The sequence below is a fragment of the Mobula hypostoma genome, chromosome 3 (genome assembly GCF_963921235.1).
Source record: "Mobula hypostoma chromosome 3, sMobHyp1.1, whole genome shotgun sequence".
In the NCBI taxonomy this organism is placed as follows: Eukaryota; Metazoa; Chordata; class Chondrichthyes; order Myliobatiformes; family Myliobatidae; genus Mobula; species Mobula hypostoma.
Window position 1 is genome coordinate 189,499,717 of NC_086099.1, and position 27,971 is coordinate 189,527,687.

The following is a 27,971-nucleotide window of genomic DNA, read 5'->3' on the forward strand; positions in this document are numbered from 1 at the left end:
TCGGCTGAAATAAGGATGCACTTATATGGGAAAGGGGCAGCTAAATTAGTAGACGAGTATGCCGTAACTCATAAAGCTAAGTTTTTTCCCACTAGGAATTACCAACAGGGGAATAGAGATAATCCACCAGCTAAACCAGAGAGTAAACCAGGAACTAGTGACAAAAGTAAGGAAGAAGGAAAACAGTCCGGGGGAAAATTTACCAGTTTCAAGTGTTATTTTTGCGGGAAACTTGGTCATGTGGCGTCCAATTCTTTTGCTATGAAAGGGGTAAAAGGAAAAGAGAAAGAGAAAACCCCAAATGCCTGCGTTCAGACGGTTAAAACACCGCTGAAGAAGGAGGGGTCTGACCGAGTTCAAGAGGGGCTCGAGAGATTTATTTCAAAAGGGTTTGTGTCTGTAAAGGAGAGGTCAATCCCAGTTCCAGTGAGAATCTGGAGAGATACTGGAGCTTTTCAGTCACTGATATTAAAGAGTGTTTTGGAATTTGGTGCTGAGACAGAAGTAAATATTATCAAGGGCATTGGACGGTGAACTGAGGCCGTGCCTTTGCATAAGAAATTTTGAAATGTGACTTGGTACCCAGACCAGTCACAATAGGGGTACGATCTGCACTACTGATAGACCATGTTGATGTCTTACTTGGTAATGACCTTGCAGATGGGGATGTTCATCCAGCAGTTCAGCTCACAAGTAAGCCTGCTGCTGTTGAGGACCCGCCCATAGATGCTGATGTGTATCCCGCCTGTGCAGTAATCAGTAGCATGTCCAGAAAGGCTGCAGATGCTAATGTTGATTTATCCAAGACTTTCCTACCATCCCTATACCAACTGGACTTAGAGGGTAGTGAGGCTGAGGAGAGCAAGGAAGAAAGGAAAGATTTGTCCTTATGAAGGAAAGAACTTATAGATAAACAGAACAAAGATCCAGAAATTGTGGCTTTAAAAGAGACAGCTCTCTCTGAGGATGAAATTCAGAAGGAGACAGTGGGGTATTACCTTAAAGATGGGGTGTTGATGAGGAAGTGGAGGCCAGCCACTGTGCCTGCAAGTGAGGATTGGGCTCTTGTGCAACAGGTGGTAGTTCCAAAGGTTTACGGAGCTGAAATTGTAAATCTGGCCCATAAGATGCCTTTCGGGGGACATTTTGGAGTAAAAAAGACAGTGCACAGGATTATGAGGGAATTCTATTGGCCTAACATGAGGAAAGATATTGTCAATTACTGTAGAGGGTGTCATACATGCAAGGTGGTGTGAAAACCTAACCAGGCCATTCCAAAAGCACCACTTCGGCCAATACCTGCTTTTGGTAAACTTTGTTCCAGGATCATAGTGGATTGTGTAGGCCCATTGCCAAAGACTGCAGCTGGTCATCAGTACTTGTTAACAATTATGTGTGCTGCACCTAGGTTCCCTGAAGCCGTGCCTCTCAGAAACAGCCAGGACAAGACTGTGGTAAAAGCACTCAGCAAGTTTTTCACACTGGTAGGTCTACTGAAAGAAATTCAATCTGACCAGGATAATAACTTTACTTCAAGAATATTCCAGCAAATAGTTTCTGAGCTGGGAGCTCAACAAATTGTGTCATCTGCCTACCACCCAGAGTCTCAAGGGACTTTGGAGCGGTTTCATTCCACTTTAAAAACCCTGATTAAAACCTAATATTTTTCAAAATAATGGAATTCTGACATTTGGGTGAGACTAGATTTCGTGGGTAAACATGTTTTTCCGCTCCATTATCAGATTCCATGACTCCATTTTGTTCCATAACAGTTCTCCCAGCTGCAATTCCAGCAAACAAGTGTCTTATTTTGATTCGACCATTTTGTAAACGTTCCTTTGCAAGGACACAAAGCTTAATAAATCCATTCCAGAATTTTAGAACATACTTAAACACACTGACACATATTTCTAAATCAGACCATAGTTCTCTGAGTAGGGTCAAAGGTCTTTTTGGCCTGTAACTGAATACAGGTTCCAACAAACTACCCTTCTCTGCCTTCTGAATTGAATCTCCAACAATAAATAAGAATAGGGGAACCCCCTCATCCCAATTTTTCCCATTCCTCACATCATGTGCTTCAATCATGTTCTTAAGAGTTGAGTTGAACCGCTCCAAGGCTCCCTTGGACCCTGTGTGAGATGTAGATGACACCATGTGCTTAGCTTCTAATTCTCTAACTATCCCCTGGAATGTTCTCGAAGTAAAGTTACTGCCCTGGTCAAATTGAATTCCTTTGGGCAGACCTACCAGTGTGCAAAACTTACTGAATGCTGTTACCACAGTCTTGGCCTCAGTGTTTTCAAAAGACATTACTTCAGGGGACCTAGACACAGCACACACAATTGTTAACACATACTGATAACCAGCTGCTGTCTTTCGCAATGGGCCCACACAATTCACTACATCCTTCCTTAAACTAGGCCAGTAAAATTCCTTCATAATCCTATTCACTGCCTTCCTCACTCCATGAGGTCCACCTAAAGGCATACTGTAAGCCATGTTTAAAATTTCAGCCCTGTAACTTTCCAGAACCATCACGTGACTTGCAAACACTGTGTCTGGTCTCCACCTCCTCATCAACACCCCATCTTTAAGGTAATATCCCACTGACTTTCTCTGAACCTCCTCTCCTATGAAAGCTATCTCCCTTAAAGCCACCATTCCAGAATCTCGCTTCCGTTCCTCTGTAAATTCCTTCCTCAGTAAAGACAAACCTTTCTCATACATCTTACTCTTCTCATCAGCTGTACTACCCTCTAAGTCCTGCTGAAATCTGGAAGGTAGAAAAGTCTGTGACACATCATCATAATTTAAAACTCAGGTTTTGCCATCATAGGCCTCAACAGCAGCTCTGCTCATCAGCTGAATTGCTGAAACACTCTTATCTTGGAGAGCTGTCAACATGCCTCCATTGTTTACCAAACTCAGCATCATCATCAGGCTGATGAGAATCATGTATATATTATGAAAGAGGCTAAACAATCTCTTTATCAACTTTCTCCGACCTTCATTACGCCTTGCTTCCATAGCAACTTCAACCCCAAAACCATAACAAACTTCCTCCTTCTTCTCCACAACATTACACTGAATAACATTATGACCTTGCAGGTGCTCACATGTTCAAACAAAATTCAACAGAGGAGCACTTCCCTTCTCAGCAGGTCTCTGTCCTGCAAGCAGGGTCAAAGGTCTCGCAACCAATCCAAATTTTTCCAGCACTTTATCCAAAAGTCAAGGAACAGCATTTTTCCCCTTATTTCCATTAACACTGACCTCACTAATTTCCACTTCCTCATCAACCTTTAAAACATTATTTAATACAAGTGACTGAGAATCCTCACATTCCACTGGTACCAAAGTTAACCCCTTATTCACTGAACCAAGATCATCTGACACACAAAAACTGCATTCCTTTTCAACCAAGTCAGACACTTCAGACTTTAACTGAGCTTTAACATAAGGTTCAGAATACTGTGAACTCACAGGTACTTCCATATTCAATCAGGACAGCTGCTTCTTCTGGGCTGTCATCACTTGTCCCGGTTTCAAATTCAAGGTCACCCCGAAGCTCACAGCTATTCTCTGGCAAACTCTTTTCTAAACTCAACCTCGTGGGTGAAAACTTCTTCCTCTGCTTTCTTATCAAACCCCTGCAGGGTAGCGGCATCCTCTGCATCTGGGTATGCCCTTACAATATCAAGAACACAACTTTTAAATTCATCACACAAAACAAGCCCTTCCGAGCTGCAAATATCATCAGGGTCCAACACTAAACCTCTTTGCTGCCACATCTCCTTTTTAAACTGTCTCTGTCTTTCTGCAACGTGATCTTCACATTGCCATTTCTCCCTCTTGAGATGTCTCGTCTTCCTTTTAAACTCTCTGTCTTTCCGCCTCTTCTCTCTGTTTTGCTGCCTTTCTAGCCTCACAGACCCTCTTCTTTTCTGCTTCAACAGCCTCGAGCTGTTTTAATTTCAATTGCAATTTCAATTCATGCTCCATTCTTAATTTTTCCAACTGAAGCTGAAGCTTATCCTCAGCAGATTCACCTTCCACGAACAACTCTAATGCCTCCTCATCAAACGTTCCCTTATCTATATAATGCTGGGTTACTATTGTTTGCATCTGAACTTTCCTCATTATAGTGGTCACCTTTAGTCTTAACCTTTGAGCAATTCCCAACAGCACAACCCTCGTAGCATCATCCAACGCTTCCGGGGTTGGCTCCAACAGAAACTCTTCAACACTAACATCCATTTCTGCCGTATTCCCACACAACCAGATCAAAAGGGATTTTCCCCAATCAATTCAAACCAGCCTCCTGACCAATTTGTTCATATCGCGGATGCAGGCCCCAATTTATGTCATGAACCCCGTGATGGGAATAAAGAACCAGCAGAGATGGAAAACACTTTGGAGTCCAGTATTGCTACAAACCAATAATAATTATTAGTAACTACGCAAACAGCAATATAAATGTAGATAAATCAAACAGGTTAGCAATGATTATATATATAAGTAAATAAATCAGTAAGTGTGGAGATATATATGTATGAAAAACCAAGCTTCTTTAAGTCTAGGGGTAAAAAGGTACAGTCTTACGATGATGAGTAAAGTTCAGTTCAGTTCAGTTCAGTTCATGGTATTGAGTTGAGTAGTGATGGAGAGAGGGAGAGGGAAAGATTTGAGTCTTCAGGTGAGCTGACGCCGTCGATCTTCTTGTTGCCCTTCGAAATTCTTTAGAAGTCACTAACTGTGACTTTAACAAAGGGGACCGGTTTTCTGTGGTGGAGCTATCACCCAGATGAGGGTGGACACATGAACAACTCCCCACCAGTCAACCCTTTTCCTCTTTCCACTGCAAGAGTGATGGATCGATCTGTCTGACCAACCCTCCAAAACCCACTTTTTCTGTGGGCACAACAATGCTCATTCAGTGTCCAAACATGTGTCTGAGGTCTGTATCATCTGACCTCCTATTTTATCTTCCTGTGCTGAGCATCAACTGTCACTCAAATAACCCCTCCTTCCTCTCTCTGTGAAGAAATGCAAGGAGGCAAAAAGTCCTTGAATAAGTATCAACAACCTGCCAAAAATCATAACATCAATTGTCTACTTAATAGCGCCCTCGGTCACCATAGCCACTTACGATCTGCTCAGTGTTAGCTCCACTTCAGCAGAAATCCAACAATTAACCAGTTCTTTCTCATTCCTTAAAGTGACAGTCCCGCACTTAGTTTTCGTCTCTCTCTTTCTCTTTCTAAAACAACATGTCGGTGATAAATAACTCTCTCTCTCTCTTTCAAAAGCACAGTTCACAGGGGTACTCCAGGATCCCATCACAGTATATACCAGGACATGGGCTACAAATGATAACTGAGATAGATAAGGCATGTAAAAAGGGTAATGTTATGATGGTGATGAGGGATTTCAATATGCAGGTATATTGGGAAAATTAAGTTGGTGCTGGATCCCAGAGGAGAGAATTTGCAGAATGTCTATGAGATGGCTTTTTACAGCAGATTGCAGTTGAGCCCACTAAGGGAAAGGCAATTCTGGATTGGGTTTTATGCCAACTTGATCAGAAAGCTTACGATAACGGAACTCTTAGTAGGCCTAATTCTGTTTCTATGTCTTATGGTCTTATTGCTAAAGCTGCTAGTAACACCTTTAGCAATGTATTAATAGCAGTGACATTCCATAAGACCATAAGACACTGGAACAACATTAGACCATTCCATCCATTGATTCTGCTCCACCATTCCATCATGCTTGATTTCTTATCCTTCTCAACCCCTTTCTTCTGTCTTCTCCCCGTAACCTTTGAAGCCCTGATTAATCAAGATCCTATCAACCTTTGCCTTAAATATTCCCAGTGACTTGGCCTACATAGTTGTTTATAGTAATGAATTCCACAGATTTGCCACTCATAGAGATCAGACTAACTACTGTTGTGTCATCCACAAACTTTAGGAATTTAGTGGATTTGTCTGTGGATGTGCAGTCATTTGTATAATGTGAGAGCAGGAGGGGTGAAAGAACACAGCCCTAAGAAGAGTCTGTGCTTATAGACATTGGATCAGATAAGTAGGAGCTCAGCCTTACATACTGCTTCCTTCCTGTCAGGAAGTTTGTAATCCACCAATACATGCTGTAGGTTACAGCTAACTGGGTTAGCTTGCTGTGGAGCAGCTCCAGAAGAATAGTGTTGAGGGTGGAGTTAAAGTTCATAAACAAGATCCTCACATAATGGTGGGGGAGTCCACACATTGAAGAATGTAATGAAGGCAAAAAGATAACTGCATCCTCAATTGAACGATTTCTTCTATAAGCAAACTGTAGCAGGTCAAGAACAGGATCAGTAATGGACTTAACGTAGGCCAACATTGGACATTCAAAGATTTTCATAACTACTGAAGTCAGAGTGACTAGCCTATCATCATTAGTTCCAGTGATCTTATCTTTCTTGGGAACTGGAATGCTTATAGCACCTTTAAAGCTGTTCTGAACCCTGCATGATTGCAGGGAGGTGTTAAGTATCTCTGCGAAGACAGGTGCTAGCTGATCCGCACAGTGCCTTAGACTACCAAGTGGGACACGATCAGAGCCTACAGCTTTCCTCATGTTCTGTTTTCCAAATAGTTTCTGAATAACTTCTTGCTTCACAGAAAGTATAGGGTGGAATGGAGGGAGAAGCAAGAATGGGACGGAGGTGAAAGAAGATGAATGGGGCTGGGGTGGATGGGGTGGCATCATTGGAATGGTTGTGAAAGGGAGGGGGAGTTAAAGGTTCAACATAGCAGTATCAGAGGAAGAGAAAAGAGATAGATGCTGATTACTCTTATCAAAGCAGCAATAAAACTGATCGAGCTGATTGGCCAAGGTAGGGCAGGGGGAGATTTGAGAGCAATTCTGTTTGAAGTTGGTAAGAGTTTGCAGGAAACTCCAGACTGTTTGGCTACTGCTGTTGAAGTCTCTGTCTAGCCAATCCTTGTAAGTAGATCTTGCCGCTTTCAGGGCTTTATTAAACTGCTGTTTTGCAGAGCTTTATTCCTTTCTGTTTCTAGTCCTGTGGACAGAACTGGGAGTCTTCAACTCCTTGGAGAACTGCGGCTTGTCATTGTTATACCTCACAATGATCTTTTTAGGAAGACACACATCTTCACAGATGTTACATAAAAGACAAAGCCTGGGCTCCTCACATTTGTTGCACAACAGGTACTATCGATCTTACAGCTTGGCTCAGAGGTGCTCGGACATCAATGCCATTCACTGTCCTGATGATATGGCGAGAGCAGAAGGATTATGCAACAGACTGCTACACCTGTCTGACCACTGTGTCTGGTTTCTCTGCTAAAAACAAGGAATCCATTGAATACCCCAATCCCCCTTCAGCCATGAGACCTGTACTGCATTACAATAGTCTTCCAGTACCAAAGTCACCAGAGACATGGAGTCTAGAGGAGGCAGACAAAGATGCCATGATGCACAAGTCAGGAATGGAACATGACAATGACACTGATACAGATTTTGAACTATTTGTTTTGAGTGAGCCTCAGCTGATAACTCAATCTGAGTTAAATGACCTTGTCAGAGATATGGGTTCGTCAAAGGCAAAAGCAGAACCACTGAGTTCAAGACTGCAAGGATGGAATCTGCTGTCTCCAAACACAAACATTTCCATGCAGGATTTCAATATTTGAGAAAGATATTTCCCAGAATAACTGATGCTAAGATTAAGGAAGGCTTTTAGTTGGTGCAAAAATCAAGTAGATCATCAATGAAGAACTTCTAGAGGGACCGGAGAAAATCGCCTGGAAGGCACTCAAGGATGTCGTTGAGAAATTTTCTTGGCAACTACAGAGCACCAAACTACATGTAGCTGATTGACAACGTGCTCAAGCATACAAAACCATGAAGTACAACATGTCGCTAAAGATTCATTTTCTGCATTGCCACTTAGAATAATCTTGACAAGCATGGTAAAAGGTTTCACAGGAGATTGTGGTCATGGAGAAATGGGATCAGCGCAACTGGAATCCATCAATGCTGGCTGATTATTGTTGGACTCTTAAGCAAGAAGCCTCAGACACTGAATACAAATGAAAATCATTAACAAAACATATTTAGCTTAGTTTAACTAGGGCAAAACATCACCACTGTCCAATTATATGCATTGTATTCAATAAGTTTTTTTTGTTTCTCCAAATTCCTACATGATACAAGTAAGACTATAAGACCATAAGACAAAGGAGCAGAAGTCGGCCATTCGGCCCATTGAGTCTGCTCTGCCATTTTATCATGAGCTGATCCATTCTCCCATTTAGTCCCACTCCCTCGCCTTCTCACCATAACCTTTGATGCCCTGGCTACTCAGATACCTATCAATCTCTGCCTTAAATACACCCAATGACTTGGCCTCCACTGCTGCCCGTGGCAACAAATTCCATAGATTCACCACCCTCTGACTAAAAAAATTTCTTCGCATTTCTGTTCTGAATGGGCGCCCTTCAATCCTTAAGTCATGCCCTCTCGTACTAGACTCCCCCATCATGGGAAACAACTTTGCCACATCCACTCTGTCCATGCCTTTCAACATTTGAAATGTTTCTATGAGGTCTCCCCTCATTCTTCTAATCTCCAAGGAATACAGTCCAAGAGCGGACAAATGTTCCTCATATGTTAACCCTCTCATTCCCGGAATCATTCTAGTGAATCTTCTCTGTACCTTCTCCAACGTCAGCACATCCTTTCTTAAATAAGGAGACCAAAACTGCCCATGGTACTCCAAATGAGGTCTCACCAGCGCCTTATAGAGCCTCAACATCACAATCCGTGCTCCTATACTCTATTCCTCTAGAAATGGATGCCAACATTGCATTCGCCTTCTTCACTACCGACTCAACCTGGAGGTTAACCTTAAGGGTATCCTGTACGAGGACTCCCAAGTCCCGTTGCATCTCAGAACTTTGAATTCTCTCCCCATTTAAATAATAGTCTGCCCATTTATTACTTCTGCCAAAGTGTATAATCATACACTTTCCAACATTGTACTTCATTTGCCACTTCTTTACCCATTCTTCCAATCTATCCAAGTCTCTCTGCAGACTCTCCGTTTCATCAGTACTACCGGCCCCTCCATCTATCTTCATATTGTCAGCAAACTTAGCCACAAAGCCATCTATTCCATAATCCAAATCGTTGATGTACAATGTAAAAAGAAGCAGCCCCAACACAGACCCCTGTGGAACACCACTGGTAACTGGCAGCCAACCAGAATAGGATCCCTTTATTCCCACTCTCTGTTTCCTGCCAATCAGCCAATGCTCTATCCACGTATGTAACTTTCCCGTAATACCATGGGCTCTTACCTTGTTAAGTAGCCTCAGGTGTGGCACCTTGTCAAAGGCCTTCTGAAAATCCAAATATACAACATCCACTGCATCTCCCTTGCCTGAAAGTAGTCTGAAATTATATTTGTGTTTAGCTTCAAGCAGTCTAGCATAACCAATTTTTTTTTTTGAGGAAGCAACACTTTCAAAAATATTGCTGGCCAACATTATTCCATGTGCTCACAGCTTTCCAAGAGGTGGTGATTCAGTGCTTAATGACTAATATGAACCACATCATATTTTAGTATAGTTCCTGAAATTCTAACCCTGTGTTGGAACTTCCTGTTCACCTTTTAAAGACTTTCATATAAGTAGTTAATGTGAAGTCATAGAGAATTACATAAATTACTGGCATAACAAATGAGGAAGCCAAAGTGACTCCAACAGAATAGGGTAGAAACGGTTTCTACAGCAACTAGCCATGTACAGTCAAGTGCTGTATTCAGATTGTGCACAGAAATGGACACATTGCTCTTATATGCCAGTTTCAGTTTAACAGTCCGGTTATCAGTAAGCCTTTGTTCTTCCTGCTCGTCAACTTCAGTGCTGAAAAAGGTGAAGCTATTGGGTTGTCCTTGACTATCATCGTGCCCTGCTGGTGTTCAGACTGCATTGAGAAACCCCTCTGTTGGTGTTTCAAGAAGCTTGGATATCATACAGGTAAAAGCCCTGGTGGTTCTTCACAATTCCTCTACTTATTTCTGCAGGACTGAACGCAGGTTTTTATTTTTTACCAGTACGTGAAGCCAATGATTTGGAAGAGCAATTTACACCTATCGATGGGACGGCAAAGTCTGAGAGAGAGTTTATTAAGCAACATTTTACAACCAATGATTCTGAATCATTCTTTGAACAGAGGCTTTACACGGAGGGGACATTTGCTTCCTTTATTGCTGTATCGAAAGGTAACAACATCCTTACCATTGATGCATTCAAAGGGATTATATCAGTGCAGAGAGACAGAGAGGTGTAAAGTGAGGGTAGAAGCAAAAAGTACAAAGGAGAAAAGTAAAAGTGGCAGGCCGACAAATCCAGGGCAAGCATTAAAAAGGGCCACTTTTCAACATAATTGTATAAGGGCTAAGAGAGTTGTAAAAGAGCGCCTGAAGGCTTTGTGTGTCAATGCAAGGAGCATTCGTAATAAGGTGGATGAATTGAAAGTGCAGATTGTTATTAATGATTATGATATAGTTGGGATCACAGAGACATGGCTCCAAGGTGACCAGGGATGGGAGCTCAACGTTCAGGGATATTCAATATTCAGGAGGGATAGACATGAAGGAAGGGGAGGTGGGGTGGCGTTGCTGGTTAAAGAAGAGATTAACGCAATAGAAAGGAAGGACATAAGCCGGGAAGATGTGGAATCGATATGGGTAGAGCTGCGTAACACTAAGGGGCAGAAGACGCTGGTGGGAGTTGTGTACAGGCCACCTAACAGTAGTAGTGAGGTCGGAGATGGTATTAAACAGGAAATTAGATATGTGTGCAATAAAGGAACAGCAGTTATAATGGGTGACTTCAATCTACATGTAGATTGGGTGAACCAAATTGGTAAAGGTGCTGAGGAAGAGGATTTCTTGGAATGTATGCGGGATGGTTTTTTTGAACCAACATGTCGAGGAACCAACTAGAGAGCAGGCTATTCTGGACTGGGTTTTGAGCAATGAGGAAGGGTTAATTAGCGATCTTGTCGTGAGAGGCCCCTTGGGTAACAGTGACCATAATATGGTGGAATTCTTCATTAAGATGGAGAATGACATAGTTAATTCAGAAACAAAAGTTCTGAACTTAAAGAGGGGAAACTTTGAAGGTATGAGACGTGAATTAGCTAAGATAGACTGGCAAATGACACTTAAAGGATTGACGGTGGATATGCAATGGCAAGTATTTAAGGGTTGCATGGATGAACTACAACAATTGTTCATCCCAGTTTGGCAAAAGAATAAATCAAGGAAGGTCGTGCACCCGTGGCTGACAAGAGAAATTAGGGATAGTATCAATTCCAAAGAAGAAGCATACAAATTAGCCAGAGAAAGTGGCTCACCTGAGGACTGGGAGAAATTCAGAGTTCAGCAGAGGAGGACAAAGGGCTTAATTAGGAAGGGGAAAAAAGATTATGAGAGAAAACTGGCAGGGAACATAAAAACGGACTGTAAAAGCTTTTATAGATATGTGAAAAGGAAAAGCCTGGTAAAGACAAATGTAGGTCCCCTGCAAACAGAAACAGGTGAATTGATTATGGGGAGCAAGGACATGGCAGACCAATTGAATAATTACTTTGGTTCTGTCTTCACTAAGGAGGACATAAATAATCTTCCAGAAATAGTAGGGGACAGAGGGTCCAGTGAGATGGATGAAATGAGCGAAATACATGTTAGTAGGGAAGTGGTGTTAGGTAAATTGAAGGGATTGAAGGCAGATAAATCCCCAGGGCCAGATGGTCTGCATCCTAGAGTGCTTAAGGAAGTAGCCCAAGAAATAGTGGATGCATTAGTGATAATTTTTCAAAACTCGTTAGATTCTGGACTAGTTCCTGAGGATTGGAGGGTGGCTAATGTAACTCCACTTTTTAAAAAAGGAGGGAGAGAGAAACTGGGGAATTATAGACTGGTTAGCCTAACGTCGGTGGTGGGGAAAATGCTGGAGTCAGTTATCAAGGATGTGATAACAGCACATTTGGAAAGCGGTGAAATGATCGGACAAAGTCAGCATGGATTTGTGAAAGGAAAATCATGTCTGACGAATCTCATAGAATTTTTTGAGGATGTAACTAGTAGAGTGGATAGGGGAGAACCAGTGGGTGTGGTATATTTGGATTTTCAAAAGGCTTTTGACAAGGTCCCACACAGGAGATTAGTGTGCAAACTTAAAGCACACGGTATTGGGGGTAAGGTATTGATGTGGATGGAGAATTGGTTAGCAGACAGGAAGCAAAGAGTGGGAATAAACGGGACCTGGGTGTCATTATACACCAGTCATTGAAAGTGGGCATGCAGGTACAGCAGGCGGTGAAAAAGGCAAATGGTATGCTGGCATTTATAGCGAGAGGATTCGAGTACAGGAGCAGGGAGGTACTACTGCAGTTGTACAAGGCCTTGGTGAGACCACACCTGGAGTATTGTGTGCAGTTTTGGTCCCCTAATCTGAGGAAAGACATCCTTGCCATAGAGGGAGTACAAAGAAGGTTCACCAGATTGATTCCTGGGATGGCAGGACTTTCATATGAAGAAAGACTGGATGAACTGGGCTTGTACTCGTTGGAATTTAGAAGATTGAGGGGGGGATCTGATTGAAACGTATAAGATCCTAAAGGGATTGGACAGGCTAGATGCAGGAAGATTGTTCCTGATGTTGGGGAAGTCCAGAACGAGGGGCCACCATTTGAGGATAGAGGGGAAGCCTTTTAGGAACGAGATTAGGAAAAACTTCTTCACACAGAGAGTGGTGAATCTGTGGAATTCTCTGCCACAGCAAACTGTTGAGGCCAGTTCATTGGCTATATTTAAGAGGGAGTTAGATATGGCCCTTGTGGCTACGGGGGTCAGGGGGTATGGAGGGAAGGCTGGGGCGGGGTTCTGAGTTGGATGATCAGCCATGATCATAATAAATGGCGGTGCAGGCTCGAAGGGTCGAATGGCCTACTCCTGCACCTATTTTCTATGTTTCTATGTTTCTATATCACTTGATGAAAAGGTGAAACAGTTTAATATTTCTGATAATAACCATGCCGTATGGAACTATTCCTCTGTACAGAGATCAGACTCTTGCATTTCAAATGCAATTGTAAAGTTGATAGAGCACAATCTTACTTTGGTGGAGAGCACCGAGTTTACTTATTCAAGAATGAAAGGAGTTTTTTATTGGTTCAGCTGTTGGAGGTGTAAAATTGAAACCAAAAAGCAAAATCATAGAAACGGCAAAAGCAATTCAGATTGACTATTACTTACAAGAAGATAATGAAGACATTAAAATAAAAAGTTTGCTGTGGCTCAAGAACTTCCTTTCCATCGTTCCAAAGGAACTGATGCACCTGAAGGATATTAAGGTCAGGTTTTAATGTTCATCTGTATTTTCATAAATCTGCCTCATGAATTGAAACTAATAAGGGAGTGATGTAGTAAATGCTTGCAATTTATCTTGGAGTGTGAAAGGAACAAAATAATTGTCTGTGGAAGCTGCTTAGTTGTGATATCCACGCAGTGGCCACTTCATTAGGTACCTCCTGTACATAAGAAAGTGATCATTGAGTGTCTGTTCATGGTCTTCTGCTTCTGCTGCTCTAGCCCATCCTCTTCAAGGTTTGATGTGCTGTGTATTCACAGATGCCCTTCTGCACACCACTGTTGTAACAAATGGTTATTCATGTTACTGTTGCCTTCCTGTCACTGTGCAGCTGCCACGTGATTGACTGATTAGATATGTGCATGAATGAGCAGGCATATAGATGTCCCTAATAAAGTGACTATGGAGCGTATATAATTGTAAAAACGTCCACTTAGAGTTAAACCTTTTTACATATCAAGGCTGATTTATACTTGTGCATATGGGCTATACCGTAGCCTATGCCATAGGCCTGATTTATACTTTTGCGTAGCCCTATGCCGTAGCGAGCATACGTAGTTGTGTCTGCGTCGCTCTGCAATTCACTGCCAAAACGCTAGTTGGCAGGTGGGGTATATATGCCACTGTATTGAGTTTCTTCGTGAGAGACATGGATGAGGAAATGCACTTTGGGTACTGTTGGGGGAGATGTCTCATCAGGGGAAGGCAGCAGCAGCTGAGTTCATGGCACCATGGGTGGCTCTGTGGCACAGGAGGGAAGGAAAAGGAGTGGGAGAGCTATAGTGATAGGGGATTGAATTGTAAGGGGAATAGATAGGTGTTTCTGCGGCCGCAAACAAGACTCCAGGAGGGTATGTTGCCTCCCTGGTGCAAGGGTCAAGGATGTCTCTGAGCGGCTGCAGGACATTCTGGAGTGGGAGGGTGAACAGCCCGTGGTCGTGGTGCACATAGATACCAACGATATAGGTAAAAAATGGGATGAGGTCCTACAAGGTGAATTTAGGGAGTTAGGAGATAAACTAAAAAGTAGGACCACAAAGGTAATAATCTCTGGATTACTATCAGTGCCACGTGCTAGTCAGAGTAGAAATAGGAGGATATATCAGATGAATACGTGGCTTGAAAAATGGTGCAAGGGGGAGGGATTCAAATTTCTGGGGCATTGGAACCAGTTCTGGGGGAGGTGGGACCGGTACAAACAGCACGGTCTGCACCTGGGCTGGACTGGAACCAATGTCCTAGGGGGAGCGTTTGCTACTGTTGTTCAGGAGGATTTAAACTAATGTGGCAGGGGATGGGAACAAGTGCAGAGAGACAGAGGGTGTAAAATGAGGGTAGAAGCAAAATGTAGTAAGGTGAAAAGTAAAAGAGGCAGGCAGGCAAATCCAGCTCAAAAATCAAAAAGGGCCACTTTTCAACATAATTATATAAGGGCGAAGTGTTGTAAAAACAAGCCTGAAGGCTTTGGGTGTCAATGCAAGGAGCATTTGTAACAAGGTGGATGAATTGAATGTGCAGATAGTTATTAATGAATATAATATAGTTGGGATCACAGAGACATAGCTCCAGGGTGACCGAGGATGGGAGCTCAACATTCAGGGATATTCAATATTCAGGAGGGATAGACATGAAAGAAAAGGAGGTGGGGTAGCATTGCTGGTCAGAGAGGAGATTAACGCAATAGAAAGGAAGGACATTAGCCTGGAGGATGTGGAATCGATATGGGTAGAGCTGCATAACACTAAGAAGCAGAAAACGCTGGTGGGAGTTGTGTACAGGCCACCTAACAGTAGTAGTGAGGTTGGGGAAGGCATTAAACAGGAAATTAGAAATGCGTGCAATAAAGGAACAGCAGTTATAATGGGTGACTTCAATCTACATATAGATTGGGTGAACCAAATTGGTAAGGCTGCTGAGGAAGAGGATTTCTTGGAACATATGCGGGATGTTTTTCTGAACCAACATGTCAAGGAACCAACTAGAGAGCAGGCCATTCTAGATGGGGTATTGAGTAATGAGGAAGGGTTAGTTAGCAATCTTGTCATGCAAGGCCCCTTGGGTAAGAGTGACCATAATATGGTGGAATTCTTCATTAAGATGGAGAGTGACATAGTTAATTCAGAAACAAAGGTTCTGAACTTAAAGAAGGGTAACTTTGAAGGTATGAGACGTGAATTAGCTAAGATAGACTGGCAAATGATACTTAAAGGGTTGATGGTGGATATGCAATGGCAAGCATTTAAAGATTGCATGGATGACCTACAACAATTGTTCATCCCAGTTTGGCAAAAGAATAAACCAGGGAGGGTAGTGCACCCATGGCTGACAAGGGGAATTAGGGATAGTATCAATTCCAAAGAAGAAACATACAAATTAGCAGAAAAAGCAGCACACCTGAGGACTGGGAGAAATTCAGAGGCCAGCAGAGGAGGACAAAGGACTTAATTAGGAAAGGGAAAAAAGATTATGAGAAAAAGCTGGCAGGGAACATAAAAACTGACTGTAAAAGCTTTTATAGATATGTGAAAAGAAAAAGATTGGTTAAGACAAATGTAGGTTCCTTACAGTCAGAAACAGGTGAATTGATCATGGGGAACAAGGACATGGCAGACCAATTGAATAACTACTTTGGTTCTGCCTTCACCAAGGAGGACATAAATAAGCTTCTGGAAATAGTAGGGGACCGAGGGTCTAGTGAGATGGAGGAACTGAGGGAAATTCATGTTAGCAGGGAAGTGGTGTTAGGTAAATTGAAGGGATTAAAGGCAGATAAATCCCCAGGGCCAGATAGTCTGCATCCCAGATTGCTTAGGGAAGTAGCCCAAGAAATAATGGATGCATTAGTGATAATTTTTCAAAACTCTTTAGATTCTGGATTATTTCCTGAGGATTGGAGGGTGGCTAATGTAACCCCGCTTTTTAAAAAAGGAGGGAGAGAGAAACCGGGCAATTATAGACCAGTTAGCCTAACATCGGTGGTGGGGAAAATGCTAGTGTCAGTTATCAAAGATGTGATAACATCACATTTGGAAAGCGGTGAAATCATCAGACAAAGTCAGCATAGATTTGTGAAAGGAAAATCATGTCTGACGAATCTCATAGAATTTTTTGAGGATGTAACTAGTAGAGTGGATAGGGGAGAACCAGTGGGTGTGGTATATTTGGATTTTCAAAAGGCTTTTGACAAGGTCCCACACAGGAGATTAGTGTGCAAACTTAAAGCACACGGTATTGGGGGTATGGTACTGATGTGGATAGAGAATTGGTTGGCAGACAGGAAGCAAAGAGTGGGAATAAACGGGACCTTTTCAGAATGGCAGGCAGTGACTAGTGGGGTACCGCAAGGCTCAGTGCTGGGACCCCAGTTGTTTACAATATATATTAATGACTTAGATGAGGGAATGAAATGCAGCATCTCCAAGTTTGCGGATGACACGAAGCTGGGCGGCAGTGTTAGCTGTGAGGAGGATGCTGAGAGGATGCAGGGTGACTTGGATAGGTTAGGTGAGTGGGCAAATTCATGGCAGATGCAATTTAATGTGGATAAATGTGAGGTTATCCACTTTGGTGGCAAAAACAGGAAAACAGATTATTATCTGAATGGTGGCCGATTAGGAAAAGGGGAGGTGCAAAGAGACCTGGGTGTCATTGTACACCAGTCATTGAAAGTGGGCATGCAGGTACAGCAGACGGTGAAAAAGACGAATGGTATGCTGGCATTCATAGCAAGAGGATTCGAGTATAGGAGCAGGGAGGTTCTACTGCAGTTGTACAAGGCCTTGGTGAGACCACACCTGGAGTATTGAGTGCAGTTTTGGTCCCCTAATCTGGGGAAAGACATTCTTGGCATAGAGGGAGTACAAAGAAGGTTTACCAGATTGATTCCTGGGATGGCAAGACTTTCACATGAAGAAAGACTGGATCGACTAGGCTTATACTCGCTGGAATTTAGAAAGTTGAGAGGGGATCTTATGGAAATGTATAAATTTCTAAAGGGATTGGACAGGCTAGATGCAGGAAGATTGTTCCCGATGTTGGGAAGTCCAGAACGAGGGGTCACAGCTTAAGGATAAAGGGGAAGCCTTTTAGGACCGAGATTAGGAAAAACTTCTTCACACAGAGAGTGGTGAATCTATGGAATTCTCTGCCACAGGAAACAGTTGAGGCCAGTTCATTGGCTATATTTAAGAGGGAGTTAGATATGGCCCTTGTGGCTAAAGGGATCAGGGGGTATGGAGGGAAGGCTGGTACAGGGTTCTGAGTTGGATGATCAGCCATGATCATACTGAATGGCGGTGCAGGCTCGAAGGGCCGAATGGCCTACTCCTGCACCTATTTTCTATTTCAAATATTTTCAGATGTCCGCAGGTAGATTTGACAATGTGGTTCATCGTCTCCAACCATTTATTTCGCTTCAGTGTACAGACATGGCAGAGAAAAGCAACCGGAAATGCGTATGAGGAAATGCGATGCTACCAAGCAGACCAATCACAGTTGCGGTCTGCGTCGCTGCGACGCGTAAGTTACATTTTTGGGGAGGTGCACATCACCCTACGGTGTAAGGTGCGCGGTACCTACAGCGTACATTTGATGCAGAAGTACAAATTGGGCTTCAGAAAACAGGCAGTAGGAGGAGATGTTGGTGGGGGGTGGGTAGAGAGAAGAGAGTGAGAGAGTGAGAAGAAAAAGGATCTGGGCAAGTGAAGTTTGCTGTCATTTGTAACCTATGTAGCACCAGCCTCATCATGTGTGACTAGTCATCACATTCTTTAGAGAAAATCAAATTACACTGGGTGCTAACAGGCCATCAGGAGAATCCAGGTATCAGTCTGAGGCAGTGAATACAAACCACACACCTCTGGAAATAAGGTTTCGTTTATAGGCAAAAAAAACCCAAAATGTACAAAATATTTACATGAGCAAGAAGAATTCAAAATTCAAACATTCTGTTTAGGCTCCAAATCTTAGATATCAACAAAAGCCAAATTCCTGTTTTGTTAGAGTCAGTGATATTCATTAGGACAACCTTTGTTACTCCAATTTCTCTAACTAATTAGATCTAGTTTGATTCCCTATTTAAAAGTTTACAGACTAAACTTTCTGCTTTTACTTATCCCTAGTTAGTTCGAAAACCAAATATAATTCCTATTCTCAAGTATTCTGGCTAACTTCAGTTTCAGTTCCAGGCAGTATATCTACAAGTTCAAATCCAAATTCAAAAATTATATATACACAGTTTAACTCCTTTCATGACAATTTTCCAACATCACAACTCTTAAGCAAAGTAAATTTCATTCAGTAACTCATCAAAGTCTTTGCAAAAATAATCAGTTCTTGCAGAAAATCAAATTACGATTCTTCAAATGAAAATAACTTAAACATCCAACCGTATTAAATCCTCTGCGTCATTACATATTTTGTTCCCGCGCTGGTTCTTCATCTGGGTGCCTCGCCATCTTGGTTCGTTGGATGAAATAGTTGATCATCCACAGTAAGTCAATTCACAAACTTGTACAAAACTTGACCAAATGCCTTGGTATGATTTAGCAGAACTAACTCCCCACTACACAGTAGGGATTTTGGACACTGCTCTCTGCCGATATTCTCTTGTTATAGCTGTAGCTTCAATAGATCTTTTATCGCTATTGTCTCTCCTCCAGGGGTTTCACCTTGAGGGTTTCAAGTTAGTAGGATAAAGATACTCACTACTAATTCCACTCTTAACAGTTCATGTCTTCAGCTTATAATTGATGCTGCGTTTCTTTCCTTGTCCGCCCTGTGTCAAGCCCGTCCCTCTCTCGTATCACACACAAAATGCTGGTGGAACACAGCAGGCCAGGCAGCATCTATAGGAAGAGGTCGAGTCGACGTTTTGGGCCGAGACCCTTCATCAGGACTCTCTCTCGCATCGTGTTTTTTAAAAAAAATTCTTCTTTTAAAATCGGTAAACCTTGTCTTCATCCCTCCACAAGTAGAACTTTCTAACATTACAATTTTGGGTTTAGTTAACCTGGGTTACACATTATAATCAGCAATATGCAAAACAACAGTATTTGCAAAGCACAGAGACCTAGGTGGGTTCTAAAGGAGACTATGGAGGAAGGTCATGAAGTGGGGAGGGAATTGAAAGTAAATACATTTTAAAATGAAGGCTTTTGCTGTTCTCCAGCTGTCACCCCACACAACCATAAAAGGTTACATAAAAGATTAACAACTTAAGTAACAGTTCATAGAATCATAGAAACAACTCCTTTCATCCATCATGACTGAACCTTTACTAATCCCTAGATCTCAGTGATTTAAGTGCTGTTGTTATTTAATAAAGCATTGTGGATTATATGTAAAAGTAAGTAAACGACATACATCATTACACCACCACATTATATGTGCGTACATCACTTAAAGTAAGAACAAAGTTAGACTTGCCTTCTGGCCTCTACATGTTTTTCTTTTAAATTACTTTCATGTTTTGGAGTTACAAAACATAACAGTGGCAATGAATTATTTTTAAAAATGAACCCGAGATGACCACCTACCTGTTGAAGCGCAGTATAACATTTGAATTTTTAAAAAACGCTGCGAGAAATTGTTGAATAAAGAAAGCTATGTAGTATATTTCTTTTTCTTTGCAAGGAGAGAAAGTCGATCAAGTTAAAAACTGCTTAGAAAATAGATGAATTCTCGGGTTTATAAATAATGAATAGTGATAATAATCATAACTTTTATAAAAAGCAGAAATAGCTGGCCTCATTGGAAATATTGCCGCATTCAATTGCACAAAATATAACTGGAATATGTATATGGAACAAATTATACAATATTTTGAAGCAAGTTAACAAGCCAATGAGAAGAGAGTGCCAGTTTTGTTGAGTGCAACTGGTGGAAAAGCATAGTTTATTTCAAAGTTCAACTGCTCCAAACTAACCAGCAAAAATTAGTTTTGCTGATATCCTGAAAGTAATGCAGGAAGATTTGGAACCAAAACCATTGTTGATTGCAGAACACTTTTGGTTTCAGAAGCAGAAACAAAAGAGAGGGGAGTCCATTTCAGCGTACATGGCTGAATTAAAGAATTGTCCGTTTGGTAACGAGCTTAATGATGCACCGAGAGATCGTTTAGTTTGTGAAATCTTACTCAAAAACATTCAAAAGCAGCTCCTGACTGAAGCACAATTTACATTTAAAAAAGCACTTGGAATAGCTGTATCAATGGAAATGGCAGACAGAGACACAATTGAGATGCAGTCAGGAATGAAAGTGAGTGTGAACAAAATTGCAATGTTTGAATAGAAAATGGCCTGGCCGAACAAATTGTGTTACCAATGTGGCAAGGGGGTCACATAAGCCAGACCAATACAGGTTTAAAGATGAAACTTGAAGAAAATGCAACCAAGTAGGACACATACAAAGAGAATGCCGGACAGACAAAAGTAAATGGACTGCACAACGTTGTGGAGGGCTTTACTTGTGATGCCATATCCATTACTTTTTGTAGGATTTTCTGTTCAAAGGGATTGGGAAACCAGACTGTGATACAGCCAGTCAATATACTCTCTACTACACAGCTATAGATGTTTGACAAAGTTTTAGCTAGCATGCCAAATCTCAACAGACTCTGAAAGAAGCAGAGGTGTGCTGTGCTTTCTTCGCAATTGCACTTATGTGCTGGGCCCAGAACAGGTCCTTGGAAATAATAACACAGAAGAATTTATTGTTGTTGATCCTCTCCACCTCTGATCCTCCAAAGAGGACTGGCTCATGGATCTCTTGTTTCCTTCTGAGGTCAATAATCAGTTCCTTGGAATTGCTGACAATGAGTAAAAGATCTGGCACCACTCAGCCAGATTTTCGGTCTCCTTCCTATAGGCTGATTCATCACCACATTCAGCTTACAACAGTGGTGTCTTCAGCATGCTTGAATTTGGCATTGGAGCTGTGCTTAGCCTCACAGTCATAAGTGTCAAGTGAGTAGAACAGAGGGCTAAGCACACAGGCTTGTGTTGCAGCTGTGTTGATGGAGATCATGGAGGAGATGTTGTTGCCAATCCAAAGTGACCGGAGTCTCCAAGTGAGGAAATCCAGGATCCAAGTGCACAAGGAGGCTTTGAGGCCAAAGTCTCGGAGCTTATTGATTAGATTCGAGTGGATGATGGTAGTGAATACTGAGCTGTATTCAATAAAGAACATCCTGATGCATGCGTCTTTGCTGTCCAGATGTTCCTGGGTTGAGTAGAGAGACAATGAGATGGCATCTGCTGTGGTCCTGTTGCTCTGGTAGGCAAATTGGAGCAGATATAAATCAGTATTCATGGCAGGAGCTGATATGTTTCATCACTAACCTCTCAAAACACTTCATCATTGTGGATGTAACTGCTACTGGATGGTAGTCGTTGAGGCAGGTTACCATGTTCTTCTCGGGTACCAGTATAATTACAGCCTCTTTGAAGCAGGTGGGTACCTCAGACTGCCGAAGCGAGAGTTTAAAGATCTCAGTAAACACTCCAACCTGTTAATCAGCAAAGGTCTTTTGTACTTCATCAGATACCCTGTCTGGGCTGGATGTTTTTTTTGTGGGTTCATCTTCCTGAAGCCTGCCTGTGCATTCACTTCAGAGACTGAAATCATTGGGTCATCAGGATATGTGGGAGTTCATAATGGTTCCTCCATGTTTTGCCCAGCTGGATGAATGAAAGCTCAAAAAAGAAAGGAGTCAATGGAGATACAAAAACAGAGGATCTCTTGAAAGATGTTATAGATGAGGAAACCAAGAGAGAGATCAGATCATAAAGGGAGCAATAGAAGGATTAATAAGAGAATACTCCAGTGAACTAGATATGCCTTCCTCAAGATCATGATACCCATCCTGCAAAGAAGAAAAATGAGAAGAAAGAGGAGGATGACATAAGTTTTATGGAAATGGGAGGATAAATGAGACCTCATTTCTTGATCAATTAGCAAATTCACAGATACAAGAAACGAGAAGAAGAAAAAAGGTGAGAAAAATAAAGCAAAGAAGTTGAAAAGAGGAGAAGAGTTAGAAAGAAAGAATATGAGCGAGAAAAGGAGAGAGGTGTCAAGAGCTGTCAGAATTAGTTTGTGCATTCTCAAGTTAACTCCTAAAACCACAATGGAGGAAATGACAAGTCTCCTTACCATTTTTTAAATTAAACATGGACTGTGCTTCTTTCTCTTTTTAATTGGAACAAACTCTTGCTAGCATGATAGACCAGCTGTTTGAACATATGCTACTGTTTCTTTACCAATTTATCTTTTAGCTTGTTTTCCCAGAACATCTTAGACAACTCCTCTCTCATACCTTTATAATTGCCCTATTTAAATTCATCTGCAAAATTTATCCTTTTTTTTATTAAGTGTTCTGTCCCCTTCCCCTGACAGACTCCCTACAGTCCAGAAGGATCTCATACATTTTCAATACTCCATATCAAGTTGGACTTCCTCTTCCTATCTCTTATCCCTTATTAGAACATGTTTACTTTTCAAATGCTCCCATTTCCTGAATAAATGGAGGGTCTGCAATTTCTTTATTAACTCTCTTGGAGTACCCAAGTTTTTACCATTTAGATAGCTCCAACGTTAATGATTTTACAATTTTCCAGAATATTAAAATGCACTGGTTACAATATGGCCAATTTCTTAACCATGAAAATCTTTAGGGTATCAGGAGATGAGTAACTTACTGAAGATTCCCCAATCTCTAATCTTTCCTCATTGCCTCTATTCATCTCATAGTTCCTGATGAGTATCCAGTCATTGGTGATCTGCAGGAATTTCTCAGGAGTTCCAAATGCAATTTAAGCATTTTAGAAATATTTGGTAATTTTTTCTGGACATAACCAAAGAAATAACAACTCAAGCTCAAAGTAAATTCATTATTGAAGTTTGTTACCATATACCAATGTAACACTCTCTAAGGTTTCACTGTTAATGTAATGGTTTCTCTTTAGCAACAGTGTTTGGGTAATGACCAGAGATAACAGGGGCTTTGGAATGTGAGCCATCTAATGAGAGGAGTGTTTCTTTCTTGTGTGTCTGAGAGGAGGTATTTGCGGTCTTTTGTCGGCGAGAGATAAAGAGAGAAGACATGAGAGGAGCAAGTTGGTAGACCACAGGACGGAGTGGACTTAGAGTGAGGGTCTGGGAGTCGACGATGCTTGGGGGAGGTCGATGGGGAACTAATGGACGGAAAACCATGAGCTCCAACATGCAAAATAGACTGTTTTCTGTACTAACCCTGTAGTCAAATTAAGAATTATAAAGCTCAGTTTTTTAATTGCTTATGGTGTACCATCTGATCTTCCGTGGTACTGAATTGTAACAGGGGAACGCATCACCCAGCATCCACACAAACGAGATTTCATCAGTTTGTCGGGGGCAGCGACTGTCTTTCCCTAGACTAACGCAGCCCGCCGAACCGGGGGGTTACTCTAACTTGAGATTCATTTACTTGCAGGCATTTACAATGCAATAGAATTTTATGATAAACAGAGACTGACAAATACCCTCTGTGAAAATGAAGGCAACCTATGCAAATAAAAATAATACTGAGAACGTGAGTTGTAAAGCATCTTTCAAAGTGAGACTTTAGGTGTCAGAATCAGTTTAGAGCAGTGGTGAGTGAACTTACACACGAGATCAGGAGCCTGATGGTTGGAGAATAATAACTGTTCCTGAACCTGGTGGTATAGGACCCAAGGCTTCTGTATTTTCTGCCCAGTGGCAGTAATGAGAAGGGGGCGTAGTCTGGGTACTGATAGAAGCTGCTTTATTGCGACAGTGCTCCATGTAAACATACTCAATGGTGGGGAGAGCTTTGCCTGAGACAGAGTGGGCTGTTTGCATTGCCTACCCCAGTGAGTCAGTGGTACTGTGTGCCCTATCCCAACTAACAGTGTTTGTCAAAGTCTACTCTGTTTAATCTGCTCTGCATGGTAGTGTAATACATATATTGGAAACTAGCACTGAATTCTCTTCATCAGCCATTGAATTGTGAGTAAACTGAAAAGACATTTGGTGTTATTCTTTAGCATTAATCTTCTGCAGGTGAATAACAAAAGTTAAGATGAGGACATCAAAAGGTAATCAGTTTTCCAAGTGAATGTGTCAACACATCGTGTTTTGATACTGCGTTCACAGAAATGTACAAGTTTTACATTGGATGCAAATGATTCCAAAATTACAGATTTAATAAATAATTATTAACATGATGAATTGGAAAATCTTTGTCTTTTTGTTGAAATTTGATTGAGAGTAATTCTGCAGAATTTTATGTAATTATGTATACTTCGATCCCTGGATTATAGGTGTCTTATTTCACGTCAGTATCAAGACAAGACGAATTTGAAGGAAATACAGAACAAATTGTTCCCTTCTTCTCGATTACCTATTTTCTTTGAATTTTCTTTTCCATCACATCTTGCATGAGGTAAGATGCATTATTGTCAGATTTAGTTACATTGAATACATTATATAAAACATATGTTGCCTTATAAAGGACTACCAAATTTATTTTCAGGTTTGACTGTGTGAGGAACAAAGTCTGGGTTGCTGCTCTGGGAGTTGTGTCAGCTGGATTTGCCGTACTATCAGGATTTGGATTGCTGCTGTTCTGTGGGATGAAATTTGCCATCAATACAGCCAATGCACCATTTCTCATTCTAGGTAAGCTGCATTTACCTCAGTAATAATGGCATGATTAAATTTAAATAAATGTCCTCCCTAATTTTCTTTCTAGAACCAATGACAAAAACATTCAAAATAAAATATATTCACTCCTTTCCTGACTCAACCTCTGAACTGAGCTTTCATCACAAATGATCTCAAGCCATGATAGTCCCCCATTTTGGCACACACATTCTCCTTCTGTTTGCATCCCTGTCCTTATTCACTGTGAATCCAACAACCTGGCCAACCTTATTATGGATATTCGTAGAATGTTAAGGTACAACTTACGACACAGATCTGTATTCATGAAATTTAACACCTTTTCTTGAAAAGGCAGACAAATGACTGACTCTCATTGTTGCTGAAGCCGGTGTGGAGCTTCTTGTACTTATGAGCACTCCATGATGATCTTTTCTTCTCTACCTGCACATGGTATGGGCATTGTTGACATGGCCAGAATTTCATGGCCACATCCAACCTCCTTGAGGTGCAGGAGGTGGAGTGAGTTTTGTTGAACCACTTTCACACTCTGCCATGCCAGCTGTATCCATGTTCTGAGCAGGTAAAGAAGATAAGGTGAACATGAAGCAGTTACAAGCAGCACTGCTTCAACAGCGAGGAGCAGGAGCCAGGCTCGTTCGTACAGTGCAGTACAGTGGTTGTCTATTGAAGTAATGCTGAAGTGTAGTCCTGGAAACAGGAAGGAAGTACCCAAAGTACACTTGGTGGCCTACTGTCTGCATTTCTTGACAATACTTTCATTGCCACACGTACCGAGATACGGTGTTTGCATGGTACTCAGTCCGTTTGTTCTATACACCGAGGCTGTAACTCATAGGATCATAGGGTTCAGATATAAAAGTATAACAAGTACAATAAATGTCATAAATAGAGCTGTTAAAGCCACCTTGCAAAAAGTCTCAAGGTTCCAGCTCCATCTTGGAGTTCTCCTAGTTTCTTTTAAACCTTGCTAATGTAGTTCACAACAAATACTATATGCTGTTTAACTGACAATGTCAGACTCTATTCACTTCACCTTGTGGATTTTCACTGGTATTAAGTGTCAAACTAATTAATCATATTTTCACATCTCCAGGTATCGGTGTGGACGACATGTTTTTGATGCTTTCAGGCTGGCAAAAGACAAAAGTTGAAGATAAAGTTGAAAAACGTTTGGCAGACACGTATGCTGAAGCAGCTGTTTCCATCACAATCACCACATTGACTGATGTTTTAGCCTTTTATATTGGCATCCTGACACCTTTTCGATCTGTGCAATCATTTTGTGTTTACACTGGTACAACGGTTCTGTTCTGCTTTATTTATAACATTACATTTTTTGGAGCTGTTCTTGCACTGAATGGGAGAAGGGAAGCCAGTAACAGGCACTGGCTGACATTCAGGAAGGTTGACAAAGATCCTAAACCAGGAGAATCTACACTGAGCACCATGTGTTGTGTAGGTGGGGCTTATGATCCGAAAACAGGTGCCGAATCAGAACATCCAGTCCACTACTTCTTTAAGGAATATTATGGTCCATTCCTCACCAATGGATGGACCAAGGCAGCTGTGGTTCTCCTGTATTTGGGATATTTAGCTGGCAGTATTTATGGCTGTTTACAGATCAAGGAGGGAATTGATCTCAGAAATCTGGCCATTGATGATTCATATGTGATTCTGTTCTATGATGTGGAAAGAAATTTTTTCTCAGAGTATGGACTACGAATCATGGTCACTGTCACTGAGTCTGTAGATTACTGGAATTCCACTGTGCGGAGTGATATCGAAACCTGTATGGAGAGATTTGAAAATCTCTCATATGTAGATCGTGAACTGTCAGAGTCCTGGCTTCGTACCTACGTTAGTGTATATGGAAATAACAGTATAGATAAAGACAAGCAAGATACGTTCATGACAAACTTAACAAAATTCCTTCAGTTCGTCCCTGCATTCAAACAAGATATTGACATTTCAGAAAATGAACGGAGCATTAGTGCTTCACGTTTTTTCATTCAAACTATGAGTGTCAATAGTTCAGTTGCTGAAAAAAACATACTGACTGAATTAAGAGATCTGGCAAAGAAATGTAGCATTCCCCTGCTGGTATATCACCCTGCATTTATCTATTTTGATCAATATCTTGTTATAGTATCCAACACAATACAGAATGTAGTTGTGGCTGCCCTGGCTATGCTTCTTATCGCCTTATTGTTAATACCTAATCCAGTCTGCTCTCTGTGGGTCACATTTGCAACGGCTTCGGTTTTAGTGGGTGTAACTGGATTGATGGCTCTTTGGGGTGTCAATTTAGATTCCATATCAATGATTAATTTGGTCATCTGCATTGGGTTCTCAGTGGATTTTTCAGCTCACATTTCCTATGCATTTGTTTCAAGTGGCAAAGGCAGTTACAATGAAAGAGCTATCGATGCACTGTATGCTCTTGGGTATCCCATTATCCAGGGAGCAGTTTCAACCATACTGGGTGTGGTTGTGCTGGCTGCTGCAGAAAGTTACATCTTCAGGACATTTTTCAAAATCATGTTTCTTGTCATATCTTTTGGGGCAGTTCATGGTCTTGTATTTCTGCCTGTGTTTCTGACTTTCTCTGGACACAATAGAAAGTCAAACAGTGTAATAGTAGACAAGGAAACAAATCAGCAGGAAAACTTTTCACCAGACAAAGGTCAGGCACATTTTGGAAGAACAGAAAATGTGGTAAATTGTCAGAAAAACAACATGTATTGCAACAAAGCATATGAAAGTCCAAAACCTGGCAACTGCAATCTAAATGGCAAACGTGTGGAAATGCCTGATCCAGATTGTCCATAA

At 41.5% G+C, this 27,971-nt stretch overlaps 1 pseudogene; it reads left to right on the plus strand.

Annotated features, from left to right (window-relative positions):
• The first annotated feature begins 58 nt into the window (after window positions 1-58).
• LOC134343772 (patched domain-containing protein 3-like) lies at window positions 59-27,971 on the plus strand (annotated as a pseudogene).